General features: G+C 35.2%; 1 pseudogene; it reads left to right on the top strand.

Annotated features, from left to right (window-relative positions):
- The first annotated feature begins 10,544 nt into the window (after nt 1–10,544).
- On the top strand, nt 10,545–12,290 carry LOC109796397 (UDP-glycosyltransferase 73C5 pseudogene; annotated as a pseudogene).
- The last annotated feature ends 2,310 nt before the right edge of the window (nt 12,291–14,600 follow it).

A 14,600-nucleotide genomic window follows, 5' to 3' on the forward strand; every position in this document is an offset into this window, starting at 1 on the left:
TCATAAAATTCAAGTTTGACTTTAGTCATCAATTCAAAATTTTAATCATTTAATTACACTTTGACCTACCCACCAACGTATAGAGAAAATCGCGTAAACTATCATATTATTTGTAGGTTGAATATGAGATGGGACCGATAGGTTTACTCAATTCAAAAATTTTATGAGTCATTTATGAGAACTTAAATCGAACTCGATTGTAACTTAATAAAATATGAGATAGGAGAAATTGAGTAAGTCAAGTTTGTGAAAGTAATATATTATTATTAACATTATGTATAGTTAAATTTTATAATTCATTTATGTGTCAGTCGCATTAGGTGGTCGTTGGGCAAGTTGTACTGTTCCAAACTAGAGAAGCGACTACCCCTCAACGTATACTTCCTGTGGTTCTACAAGATAGGCAACGACATGTCGGGTTGGTTGGTTCCTCTAAATAGGGGTTATTGATCCTTAGTTTAGCAATTATGTAGTTGTTTCTCATTTCTTGCCTTATGGATCTCATTCTAGTTGAAGGGATGGTTTGAGCCATTTACAGCATCAAAGCTATTGGACAACTAAGCCTCTCATTCACTATTCATATTGTCTTCAAATGTAAGTTCAGAAGAAAGTCTAGGTGGCCAAACTGTTGGTGTTGAGGCAAGGACAAGAATAACAATGATAATTCAAGTAGTTGTCACATCAATAATAGCCATATAGACTTGTGCAACGACACAAATATTGATCAATTTTGTTGTCATAGACATTAGATCTATAGTTGAAATCCTTTGTTTGGGCCTTAGTTGCATATGCCAAGGATGATCTGACGGAAATGAAAGGAAACCTCAGTGTATACCAAACGACGATCCCATCATTTTGCCGTCAATTTCCTTTTCTCGCTTAAGACTACGACTTTTGTTTTTATGGGTCTTCATATATTGAGTTTATCCTTACTGGTTGTTAATGATTGATTTGTAAGTTGATGAGAACAACTCAACTTCTAAAGCTAGTATTTTAGTAGTAACAAGAATGTATTCGAAAGAATGTGTTAAATGATATATTGCTATCATTTTCAATTAGAAATGTCATAACATTAAAGTTGTAAACACACAATTAAGCAACAACTTTTATATGATTGATTTTGAGGGTTGATTGAAGCAATTTAGTAATTGGTTCTTAATTTAATTTACAACTATAACTTGAAAATACTATACCATTATAATCGTTAGAAGAATGTGAAAATGGATGGTTAATTAAGATATTATAGATTTAAAAAAATGACTAAAATATATAACAAATTAAGGATTAAAATCAAATTTTGAATTTTAAATGAACTAATAAATTCAAACACGAAGTTTATAAGAACTAAAACTAAACTTTTATATGGACTAAAATGAAGTTTTAAATTTTATGAGAACTAAAATCAGACTTTAAAACAAATTTAAAGACAAAAGAAACATTTGTCATGTGAAAAATATGTGGATGCCACATCACCCAAAATGTCCACGTTTATAGTGCTGATTTAGCATACCATTAGTTGCATTGATGGTCTTAATGCCTGAGATTTTTAAGGTGACACAATTTTTTCAAAGTGAAAGACAAAAAATCAACGATTATAAAAGGAAAGAATAAAAGTGAACTTTTGTTTATTTATAGGATAAAAAGATTCTAACTCAAAAATAATTTTAGGTTGCTTTATATTGAATAAAAATTTATATATATACCAACTTGTTTTCGACATATATAAATCACTTCTGTTCAAAATTTATTTTATTCATATTAATTTCATTCAAAATACGCACCGATATTAATTTGTAGTATTCTGGTAAAATGATTGAACTTCTTGTAAAACCCAATGCCATCCGCTGGATGTAATTGGGTTATTAGCCGAGAGGGAATGTCATTGTATCAATTAGGGATGACAAATATACCCGTACCCGCAGGTAATACCCGAACCCGTCCCGACTTTGACGGGGAATATCCGGTTTGACCGGGTGTTAAGTCTCAATTTTACCTCTTTTTGATGAGACTTATTGAACAAATTCCACTCATCCTTTGAACCATTGCAATATAATTGTTCTCTTTTTGGTTCATTTTGTATGCAGATATAACTAACCCAAATTCATCTAACAATACCTTAATCCACCTCATTTTTTGTACAGGTATTGAGCTAGAGATTTGAGGATTGAAGATCTTTTGGATTGGAAACATAAGGAGCCAAGGAGCAGAGCAGAGTGTCTGCGCCGGGCGTAAGATGACGCTGCGCCGGGCTTGAGAAGAACAGAGCAGTGGACTTTTGGAAGTTGTACATGCGCCGGGCGCGAGACTCCACCACGCCGGGCGTGATCGAGGCAGAGAGTACCTCAATACTCTCTGGAGCGAATTGCGCCGGGCTTAATAGAGAATTGCGCCGGGCTCGCTCTAAGGCAGAGAATGCTTGAAAGTCTCTGGAAGACACTGCGCCGGGCGTAAAAAGTAATTGCGCCGGGCTTATAACGAGGCAGAAAGTGCTCAGAAGACTATGCGCCGGGCGCGACAACTTATGCGCCGGGCGCAGAACCCTAATCTGACCTCCCAGGCTCGTATTTGAAGCCATTTTCGAGGGTTTCTCCCTCATTCACACATTGGGCGCGTTTTGGGAGCTGTGGAAGGGATTCTCGGAGCTTGAAGCCGTTCGTGTGTGGGTCTTTCCTTCGGTTCTTCATTTCTCCCTTCATCTCTATTTTGTATTTACCCTCTTTGTTGAGTGGTTTCACCCATTTTTTGTGGGGTTAGATGTAACCAACGAATACTATTGTAATCCTTCTGGTTTTTATGATATATATATACATGTTGTTTCATTCATTGTTGTTTATGTTTCTATTCTTAATGCTTGCTTTGGATTGATCACCATTTGCACGATTTAAGGTTCCATGGGTATTGGAAAATAACCTTTGAAACTAGTTCTGAAACATATGCCTAGTGGTGATTGTATCTAGGGATAGAGCTTGACCCATTAGTAGTCTTAAACCCTAGCCCGTAATGCGGGTGTAGATATTGGGTACTCAAGGGATTGATATTCAATATCCGCATCTAGGCTCTTTTTCTAAGGGATTAGGTTTGAGTAACTCTTGGGTTGACTAAGCAATGAATTTAACAAGAGATTAAGGACTCATTAGTGTAACGTTTGGTGAAATCTGACCCCACAACCTCACAAAACCATTACCATTTCTACCCTTTTCCACTCACAAACCATTATTTATTTATAGCTTTCATTCCAGTAGTCATGCTCTTCGATTCATATACATGACGAACTACAATTTGGAATCATTCTTTAGTCACGAATAGTCATTAAATGCTTATTTTACCTTCTAATCCCTGTGGATATGATATTTTTACTACTTGAACGGCCGGTATACTTGCCGTGTTTGAGACCGTTGATGGAATTAAACTAAATTTCAATTATAACAAAAGTACTTCAACGGAAATCTCAACACCGGGTACGGGTACGGGTAAAACCCGATATATTAAATCGGGTACGGGTACGGGTACGGGTATGTACTTATCCGCCCCGTACCCGTACCCATACCCGTCCCGTTTCCATTTTTAATTAAATACTCACTTTTAATTTAATTATATTAAAGAATTTTAATATTTTTTATGTGTAATTATTTATTATAATATGAGATAGAGAAATAATCTAATTATAATTATAATATAATTAAAAAAATAATTTAAAAATATTATATTTTAAAAAAAAAAATAATAATAAAAAAAAATTGACGGGTACGGGTACGGGTACGGGTATACCCGATACCCGACGGGGACAGGGATGGGGATTCATATACCCGACAGGTACGGGTACGAGGACGGGTATGAGTTTGGCTCGCGGGGACGGGGACGGGTATCATGAAACCCGTACCCGCCTGATGAGCCTAAATTATACTTGTTTTTATACAAGATTTAATGATCAAATTCTTCCGTTCTTTGTATCATTGCATTTTAATTGTTCTCATTTTGGTTTCTTTTGTATATGCAGGTATTCAAGTAGAGAATTGAGGAAAAAAAGGGTTAAAGGAGTGGAAAACCTAAGAAGCTAAGGAGCAGAGAAGAGGCTCTGCGCCGGGCTCAATATAATCTGCGCTGGGCGTGACAAAAACAGAGTATTTCATCTCTGCCAGGAATTAAGCCGGGCGCAAAAGGAATTAAGCCGGGCGCATTAAGCCGGGCGCAAAAGGAATTGCGCCGGGCTTGTGTTGAGACAGAGAGTGCTTGACTTCTCTGGAAGAACTTGCGCCGGGCGCGAAGAATTGTGTGCCGGGCGCGGAACCCTAATCTGATCTCCCAGGCTCGTATTTAAAGCCATTTTCGGGGTTCTTTTCCCCCATTCGCCCAGGGGCGCCTCCAGGAGCTCTGCAGGAGGGATTCTCAGGCTTCGGAAGCCTCCCACGGTGGATCATTCCTTCGGTTCTTCCTTTCCTCTTCCATCTCTATTTTAGTTTTCCCCTCTTTGTTTTGAGAGGTTCTATCCATTGTATTGGGGTTTTGATGTAACCAACAAACTCTATTGTAATCCTTTTGTGTTTAATGTTATATATGTTTTGTTTCATTCCTTGTTGTGTATGATTCTATGCTTAATGCTTGCTTTGGCTTGATCACCCTTTGCATGATTTAAGGTTTCATTGAGTATTGGGAAATATCCTTGAAACTAGTTATGAACATATGCCTAGTGGGAATTGTACCTAGGGATAGGGCTTGACCCATTAGTAGTCTTAAAACCCTAACCGGTAATGCGGGTGGAGGTATTGAGTACTCAAGGGATTGATATTCAATATTTTGCACCTAGGCTCTTTCTCTAAGGAATTAGGTCTGAGTAAATTTATGGTTGACTGAACAATGGATGTAACAAGAGACATAGGATTCACTAGTGTTTGTTTGGTGAAATCAAACCCCCACAACTTCAAGTGTCCATTTTACCATTTCTCACCCCATTTCATTTCTAATTCATTTATTTGTGTTTTAACAATTCCAGTAGTTTTGTTCTTAAATTCATATTCATATTTATTGGGATTGTTCTCAAGTCACAAGTAGCCAATGAATGCTTAGTTTACCTTCTAATCCCTGTGGATACGATATTTTTACTACTTGTACGGCCGGTACACTTGCCGTGTTTGAGTCCGTTGAGGGAAGTAACCTAATCTATAATTATAAATAAAAGTACTTCAACGGAATTCTCAACAAGTTTTTGGCGCCGTTGCCGGGGATTAGAATGGCAAATTGAGTATTTATAGCTATTTGTGACTTGTTTGTTTATATGTAAATATGTTTTGTGTTATATGTTGTTTGTGTTATGTATTGTTTGTGTTATTTGTTAAGTGTGTGAATCATGTTTGAAATGAGTAAATATAGGTTATACTTTGTTTGGAGTGTGAGATATGAGGTAATTCTGGTTCTGGTTGGTTACAAGGCTCCCTTCAAAGCAAATTTAGGCAAAATGTAACCATTTCAGAGTACCACGCCCGGCGCGAGTTTGTGCTGCGCCCGGCGCGGTATCAGAATTTGAACCTCGTTGGCCTTTTACTGATATGGCGCCCGGCGCGAGTTTGTGCTGCGCCCGGCGCGAGCACTCTCCTGAACCTATATTTCTCTGTTTTCAAGCATGTTTCTTTGTGGTTAATTTTGGTCTAAGGTTGTTCTTCATTTTTGATATAATTGTATGGTCATCATTGTATACTATGCTCACCATGTTCTTCATGATTATACTCTTTCACAACTTCTGGTTACTAGGACTTGCAGGCATATACTGGTTGGCCTGGGGACCAGGCTTCTAAATGTGGGGGAGTGGAGCTGCTGATGCAGATGCGGTTGAGCACTTACTGAGGAAGATGACCAAATTTGATGGAAATAGATGAAGCTCACCTTAGTTCACCTCTGTTTGCAATTTATTTTTCTGTTGTTATTTTCAATATTTTAATTGTTTTTGGATTACTCTGGTTGGTACATCTTTTTGAATATCCTGCTAGAGCATGGTTTTTAATCTTGTTGAATACTTGTTTTGTATGTGATCAATTTTGGATTGAGGTTTGCTTGATGTTTATGGTGTGTGTACTTTAGACATTTTCAAGTCATATTAGAGCTTTAGTTCATGATTAGTTGCATACGGGTTTCAATGTTGATCATAGACTGAGTTGAGCGTGATAATTTGTGGATGCCAACCGAGTGAGGTCTGAGCCTAAATACTGATGAGAGAAACTACACTTATGTTGCATGATAGACTTTGCTTGAGTTTCCCGGGTGGTTTGCTAGTGTAGTGTATTTACATGATCAAGGCATTTCTATATTTTGATAACCATCTAAGCCAAAAAGCCATATTTATTTTTCTTTTGACCCATATCTTCCTAAGCTTAAACACTCAACCTTCCACTTATCCCAACTTTGAAAAATTAACCATAAATCCTTGTTTTGGTTAAGAGAGTATATTGATGACATCAAATAAGTTTGGGGGAGTTGAAGAATGAAGAAATTTGAGAAAGAAGAAGTATGTGGTCAGTAAAAAAAAAAAAAAAAAAAAAAAAAAAATGAAATAAGATGCAAAAGTGTACAGATGCATCATATAAAGGCTAATGGCTGGAATTGGTTGAGGGCCTGTGCTAAAATGATACATTGGGGTATGGAGAAAGAAATTATTGAAGAAATTTCAAGTACTCTCTTAAGCTATAGCACCCTTATTCCTTGAAAAACCATGAAACCGCTATGCTTGACCCTAATTACCTTAAATTGCCCTAATAAAGCCCTTGTGATAAGTGCCTGCATGTGTATTACCATTGGTTTCATTTGGAAACGAAGAGCAAAGTTGAATCCTGTGGCGTGAGTAGTAGATATGAGAGAAACACTCACCCCTATACACTAGTGTGCATATGAGAGAAACACTTTCCTAGTGAGGATGCATTCATAGATAGTCATTAGCTTTTCTCAGTTCTTTGATCTCTTTTGAAACTTTTGTTTGCACATTGTCATGTTCCATTGCAATAATTGTGGCTGAAAATTCGTTTAAGGTTCATGCTTGTGAAATGAAATTGTAAGTGAACCAAGAATAAGGAATTTGACACACATGCATTGCTTGTTATCTGCTTGATTAATTACCTTTTGCTTGAGGACAAGCAAGGTTCTAAGTTTGGGGGAATTTGATGAGCCTAAATTATACTTGTTTTTATACAAGATTTAATGATCAAATTCTTCCGTTCTTTGTATCATTGCATTTTAATTGTTCTCATTTTGGTTTCTTTTGTATATGCAGGTATTCAAGTAGAGAATTGAGGAAAAAAAGGGTTAAAGGAGTGGAAAACCTAAGAAGCTAAGGAGCAGAGAAGAGGCTCTGCGCCGGGCTCAATATAATCTGCGCTGGGCGTGACAAAAACAGAGTATTTCATCTCTGCCAGGAATTAAGCCGGGCGCAAAAGGAATTAAGCCGGGCGCATTAAGCCGGGCGCAAAAGGAATTGCGCCGGGCTTGTGTTGAGACAGAGAGTGCTTGACTTCTCTGGAAGAACTTGCGCCGGGCGCGAAGAATTGTGTGCCGGGCGCGGAACCCTAATCTGATCTCCCAGGCTCGTATTTAAAGCCATTTTCGGGGTTCTTTTCCCCCATTCGCCCAGGGGCGCCTCCAGGAGCTCTGCAGGAGGGATTCTCAGGCTTCGGAAGCCTCCCACGGTGGATCATTCCTTCGGTTCTTCCTTTCCTCTTCCATCTCTATTTTAGTTTTCCCCTCTTTGTTTTGAGAGGTTCTATCCATTGTATTGGGGTTTTGATGTAACCAACAAACTCTATTGTAATCCTTTTGTGTTTAATGTTATATATGTTTTGTTTCATTCCTTGTTGTGTATGATTCTATGCTTAATGCTTGCTTTGGCTTGATCACCCTTTGCATGATTTAAGGTTTCATTGAGTATTGGGAAATATCCTTGAAACTAGTTATGAACATATGCCTAGTGGGAATTGTACCTAGGGATAGGGCTTGACCCATTAGTAGTCTTAAAACCCTAACCGGTAATGCGGGTGGAGGTATTGAGTACTCAAGGGATTGATATTCAATATTTTGCACCTAGGCTCTTTCTCTAAGGAATTAGGTCTGAGTAAATTTATGGTTGACTGAACAATGGATGTAACAAGAGACATAGGATTCACTAGTGTTTGTTTGGTGAAATCAAACCCCCACAACTTCAAGTGTCCATTTTACCATTTCTCACCCCATTTCATTTCTAATTCATTTATTTGTGTTTTAACAATTCCAGTAGTTTTGTTCTTAAATTCATATTCATATTTATTGGGATTGTTCTCAAGTCACAAGTAGCCAATGAATGCTTAGTTTACCTTCTAATCCCTGTGGATACGATATTTTTACTACTTGTACGGCCGGTACACTTGCCGTGTTTGAGTCCGTTGAGGGAAGTAACCTAATCTATAATTATAAATAAAAGTACTTCAACGGAATTCTCAACACCGCCCCGCCCCGTTGCCATCCCTAGTATCAATGCAAGGCGACATATAGGCCTGTGACAATTTTTGTAATTTTAGGATCAACGTAATGACTTAATTGTTCTGTTTGTATTCTCTCTCTCAGTCTCTCTTTTTTTTTTTTTTTTTTATTTAAAAAAGTTATAATATATGGATATGAAATACTTATTATTAAAAGTAATAATTAATCTTTGTCAGTGAATTTTTTTCTTACCATAAATTATTTTATATTTAAAGTTAGAATTTAAACTCTCAACAATTTAGTTAAATAAAATAAGTGTTTTATAATAGATATCATGCACTAAAAGAATAAGTCTCATTTCCTTTTCTAATATTATTTTAAATAATTTTGAAATTAAGGAATTTCATAAAAGTAATGCTTTTAACATATTCTGAAATTGATTACTCATAATATCTCATTTTAATGGCTTTTTAATTTATGATTGTTGAAAGTTTATTACTCATTATTCTTTTTAAATGGCTTTTATTTTCTTCTAATATCTAAATCCCTTATTTGGTCTATGATAATATTTTTTTTGTTTTAATTTAGTCTCACTTTAATTTTTTATTTCAATTTGGTCCCCAATAATTTAAATTATTACAATTTGGGACTTCTGTCCAAATAATTTAAACAGAGTTAATTGTTGGCCACGTGGATGCCAGGTGGATGCCACGTAGATGATGCCAAATTTCTTGAATACACCTGGAATCAGAACGACCCATTTTGGAACCAGAACGGGCCGTTCTAGTTTCAAAACGGGCCGTTCTGGTTCCTGAATGGTCGATAGTTATATTTCACGGTTGTAAATCATGCACGGAAAAATATCCAAGGTGCAAAGCATTTCAAACACTAGATTTGATAATATTGTCAATGGGGATTGATAACATCAATTGTTAAATATTTGGGCTATATAGTGTATTATTAATGACGATGCAGTGTATCACTATGGACAATGGTAGCAGGTTTTATTTCATTGTTAGTCAAATCGGAGTGAACCACTTACTACCAAATTAACACTATACAGTCAAGGATGAAACGAAACGGTGTTTCTTCTTGAAGTCATTGACGATGTACCCCAATAATAACAACCTGTTTTTGAGAAGGTACAACCTAAATTTTTGTGGTTTAGAGTTTCCCTTCGGTGTTACCCAAATGATTTTCTTTTTCAGTAATTTCTTTGAACTTTTTTAGTATATGTTATGTTCTGAATTTTGGTTTTCAGTTTCTGAACCATGTTTTTGTCTTTGAATTTATGATATGTTATGAATTTTTAATTTTTGAATCACATCTTGAAAAACGAAGTTGACTCCAGAACGGGCCGTTCTGAAACCAGAACGGCCCGTTCTAAAACCAGAACGGCTCGTTCTAAAACCAGAACGGCCCGTTCTAAAACCAGAACGATCTGTTCTGGTGCACTCATGGTGTGTTAAATTTGTATTTGGAACGGCCCATTCCAGTTGCAAAACTAACACATAACATGTACAAGCAGAACGGGCCGTTCTGGTTTCAGAACGGGCCATTCTGGTTCCATGTGTATTCTTGAAATTTGGCAGCCACGTATGCATCTACATGACATCTATCTGACATTCACGTGGCCAATAATTAATTCCGTTTAAATTATTTGGACGGAAGTCTCAAATTGCAATAATTTAAATTATTGGGAACTAAATTGAAACAAAAAATTAAAATGAGACTAAATTGAAAAAAAAAATATTATAAGAGACCAAATAAAGATTTTAACCTTATAATATTCACGTATAGATATGTGTATTTTTAAAGTATTAAATAATTATGACTCTCATGGCCGGCTTGGGATCGACAGACAGAGACACGACGATACATAAAAATAAAAACTTTCTAACTTCACGCATTTGTTTCGATAGATGGATGAATTGCAAAACCAAACAGACAAAATATGACAACGAAATTTACAATGCACTGTTTCAAAATCAAACCTAGTTGTGTAGACACTTACATCACCAAAAGAGTGATGTGTGCTATATATATATATATCCTATAATAAACAAGTTGAAGTGAATTCATCGTACCATACCATTCAACAACTAGCTACAATGGCACCCCAAGAACAGCAACTCCACTTTGTCTTGTTTCCATTGATGGCTCAAGGCCACATGATACCCATGATGGACATTGCTAAAATATTGCTGCACCGCAATGTTATTGTGACAGTAGTCACAACGCCACATAATGCAACTCGTTTCACTTCAATTGTTGATCGTTATATTGAATCTGGTTTTCAAATCAGATTAGCTCAACTTCAATTCCCATGCAAAGAAGGTGGAGTACCAGATGGATGCGAGAATCTCGATATGATACCTTCACTTGGCATGGCCTCCAGTTTCATCAATGCAGCAAGCTTTCTACAACAACCAGCGGAAAAACTTTTTGAAGAGTTAACACCGCCACCAAGCTGCATAATCTCTGATATGTGTTTACCATATACAAACCATATTGCTAGAAAATTTAATATTCCCCGGATTTCTTTTGTCGGAGTAAGTTGCTTCTATCTCTTATGCATGTATAATATACGCTTACATAATGTAGTGGAGAGCATAACTACTGAATCGGAGTACTTTGATGTACCTGATATCCCTGACAAAATTGAAGTGACCATAGCTCAGACAGGACTACCAATGAATCAAAGCACTACGAGACATATTAGAGAGGCAATGTTAGAAGCTGAAATGGAAGCATATGGAATGATCATGAATTCTTTTGAAGAGTTGGAACCAGCATATGCAGAGGGACTCAAGAAGATGAGAAACAATAAAGTTTGGTGTTTCGGACCACTATCGTCATATAGTAACAAGGATGCTTTGGATAAGACTCAAAGAGGTAAAAGGGCCTCAATTGACGAGAACCACCTGAAGTGCTGGCTTGATAGTCAAAAGCCAGAGACTGTCATATATGCATGCTTTGGAAGCCTATGCAATTTAATACCTCAACAGTTGATAGAACTTGGTTTAGCCTTAGAAGCATCAGAAAGACCCTTCATTATTTGGGTTATCAGGGAAGGAAGTCAATCAGAAGCATTGGAAAAATGGATCAAGGAAGATGAATTTGAGGAAAGGACCAATGGTAGAAGCCTTCTGATTCGGGGTTGGGCTCCTCAGTTGTTAATATTATCTCACCCTGCTATTGGAGGCTTCATAACACACTGTGGTTGGAACTCTACCTTAGAAGCAATATGTGCTGGAGTGCCAATGTTGACGTGGCCACTGTTTGCTGATCAGTTTTTGAATGAAAGTCTAGTTGTTGAAGTGTTAAAAGTAGGAGTAAAGATTGGGGTGGAGAGTCCTGTTACATGGGGCAAAGAAGAGGAAATTGGTGTGCTGGTGAAGAAGGAAAATGTTGAAAAGGCAATAGTAAAGTTAATGGATGGGACTAGCGAAAGTGAAGAAAGAAGAAAAAGGGTAAGAGAGCTTGCAGAGAAGGCTAAAACAGCTGTAGAGAAAGGGGGATCCTCTCATTTAAATGTGACCTTATTTATTCAATACATCATGCAAAAAATCAAGAGATCAGATGTCTGATATGATAATATCAGTTATCATAACAGATTTGGAAATGGGTGATGCTTTCTGTACTACCATATAAATGAAGCACCTTGTTGAAACTCTTAATCTATTTCTATCTCACTCTTCTTATTAGACATATCATGATTCGGAGAGGGGTAAAAGAGAAACTGACATAAAAGGAAAAAATTAAAACTTTTTCATTAATTTTATCAATAAAAGCATTTTAATAAATAAAAAATCGCTCACAATTATGTACCAATAATATAAAGTAATTTTATATTATCATTTATGGTAGTGCATAGATCTTTCACAATAATCACCTTTAGAATCATATCCATAATTTTTTTTATTAATTGAATATGTAAAATTATATTGTTTCATTAGTTCTCAATATGTATTGATTTTTTGTATTCACATTGAATTACCACACATCAAGAAATTGGTTTTATTTGGGAGTACAATTGATTGAAATGAATTAATTTTAGGTAACTTTTATATTGAATTAAAAAAATAATATTAATAACAACTCATTTTTATATTTAAAATGTATAACGTAAATCACTACACTTTAAAATCAATTTTAATTAAAATTAAGAAAAATATTAGCTACATTCTCTCATCAATGAAAAATTATTAGATAGTATAGAATAATCAATTGTCCATACCTTCAACTAATCATTATATGATATATATTTAAAATTTTAAAATTATGAGAAAAAAAAATTAATTTTATGTAGAAATTAATTAAAGATTATATAATTCAGGACCACCTAATTTTTTTCCCTTACTAATACTCTATTTATTATTAATTAAAAATTACAAATGTTAGTGGATAATACCATTGTATAAGGACTCATTAAATGAAACTTGAGAATTACAAATTTTGTTATTTATAATAAATTTTAATTAATAATAAATAAGTTATAAGAAAGAGAATGTTAAAAGAGAAGTTAATGAGATTTAATTTGAAAAATGATTTTACAAAGAATGACCCAAAATAGACACTTATCTAATTTGTAGTATTCGGGCAAATTGATGATTGAGTTTCTTACGGAACTCATTGTCATCAGCAGGATGCAATTTGATTAGCCAGAGGAAATGCCATTTTCATTGTAATTAACGCAAGGTGCGTTGGTTTAAATGTCAAAGTTTTGACTACGTTTTTCTATGAAGCTGGATAAGATACGCACACTTGTTGTACAATGCCAGTTAATTATTAAATAGGCCTGCGACAATTGTATTTTTTAAGGATTAACGTAATGGATTGTTCTGTTTGTATTCTCCTGTCAGTTTTATAATTGGACAAACATATACCAGGCAAGTTCTTTTGTGCTAAGCAACTGGTAATAAACAAGCACATAAGTGTGGTAACTGGCAACAAGAGAGAACCAATTTCTGTGTTGGTATCCTTAATTTCTACACAATCAGCTAATACAAGTTTTGTTTCAGTAACAGATATCTGCATTCATATTTGCTCCTGTCTTTTCAATCCTGTATCTGTCTATATACTTTGATTTCTTTTTCTTTTCAGTTTTAGACTCGATAAAGAGTATAAAGGTTCATCATTATCAGACTTGGTTCCTTCTATAGTGTTTTTTTACAGCAGTAGTTTTTATTTATCTATATTTTTTAATCTTTTATTAGTGTACCGCTCCGAGCTCACGACCAGGCGAGTTCCTGACGAGTTCAGAGTATAACTCAGGCAACAACCAAATAACAAATGCTGAGGCCATATTTACCTTAATTTTATTTTTAACCTCAACTTCCATCTAACTTCAGCATCAGAGTATCTTTGTAGGTCTCCCAATTAGGATATCATCCCTACCTCCAGAGCACTGACAAATTTTGATAAGAACAATATTTAATTAGACTTGGTTTATAACTATTGACTAGCAATTAAAGAGTTTAGTTAGTTGAACAAGTTGCTCTAATGCCGTATAATACTTGGTTCAATTCTTTATAAAAAGAAATACACAGGCTAATGATCACATAGATTCATTTTGGTGAATAAAAATGGAAGAATCGAAAGATAATCTCAATACTATCTAGCAGGGTGCCAAAGACCTGTTGGGACTGTTAACAAAGACCTACTTAAAGAATTATTGTACTAGCTCAAATTATAAGCCATTTCAACTAATTGAAGTTACTCAACTAACACTAAGTGCCCAAGGACCTCCTCGAGGAGGGTTAAAGTTGTTACGAATTTGACAAATATACCAATTATTATAGATAGTAAATTATACAAAAGTTCAAGTTATGTTATCGAATACATTGATACTTGAGTTATAATTATTTAATGAAATTTTTTTACTAAATAAATGATTTAATAAAAATTTAGAATTGTTCAACAAGAAATATTAAATTGAGTAAATATACAATAAAGCAATAATTTTGATGATTTTAAATTTATAATAAGAACAGTCAAGGATTGATTATACAGTTAATTTAATAGTTAGTTAGGAAATTTTAGGTTATTTAAGAAAAATCTCATTTTCAATCCTACATTAAGAGTGGGGATCAAAAGTTGGCTAATAAAATTTATTCTATTTCTAATAATAAGTGTTATCAGTATTTTATCTAGGTCGTAATTTT

The sequence above is a fragment of the Cajanus cajan genome, chromosome 6 (assembly GCF_000230855.2).
Source record: "Cajanus cajan strain Asha chromosome 6, NIPB_CcT2T_4, whole genome shotgun sequence".
NCBI lineage: Eukaryota > Viridiplantae > Streptophyta > Magnoliopsida > Fabales > Fabaceae > Cajanus > Cajanus cajan.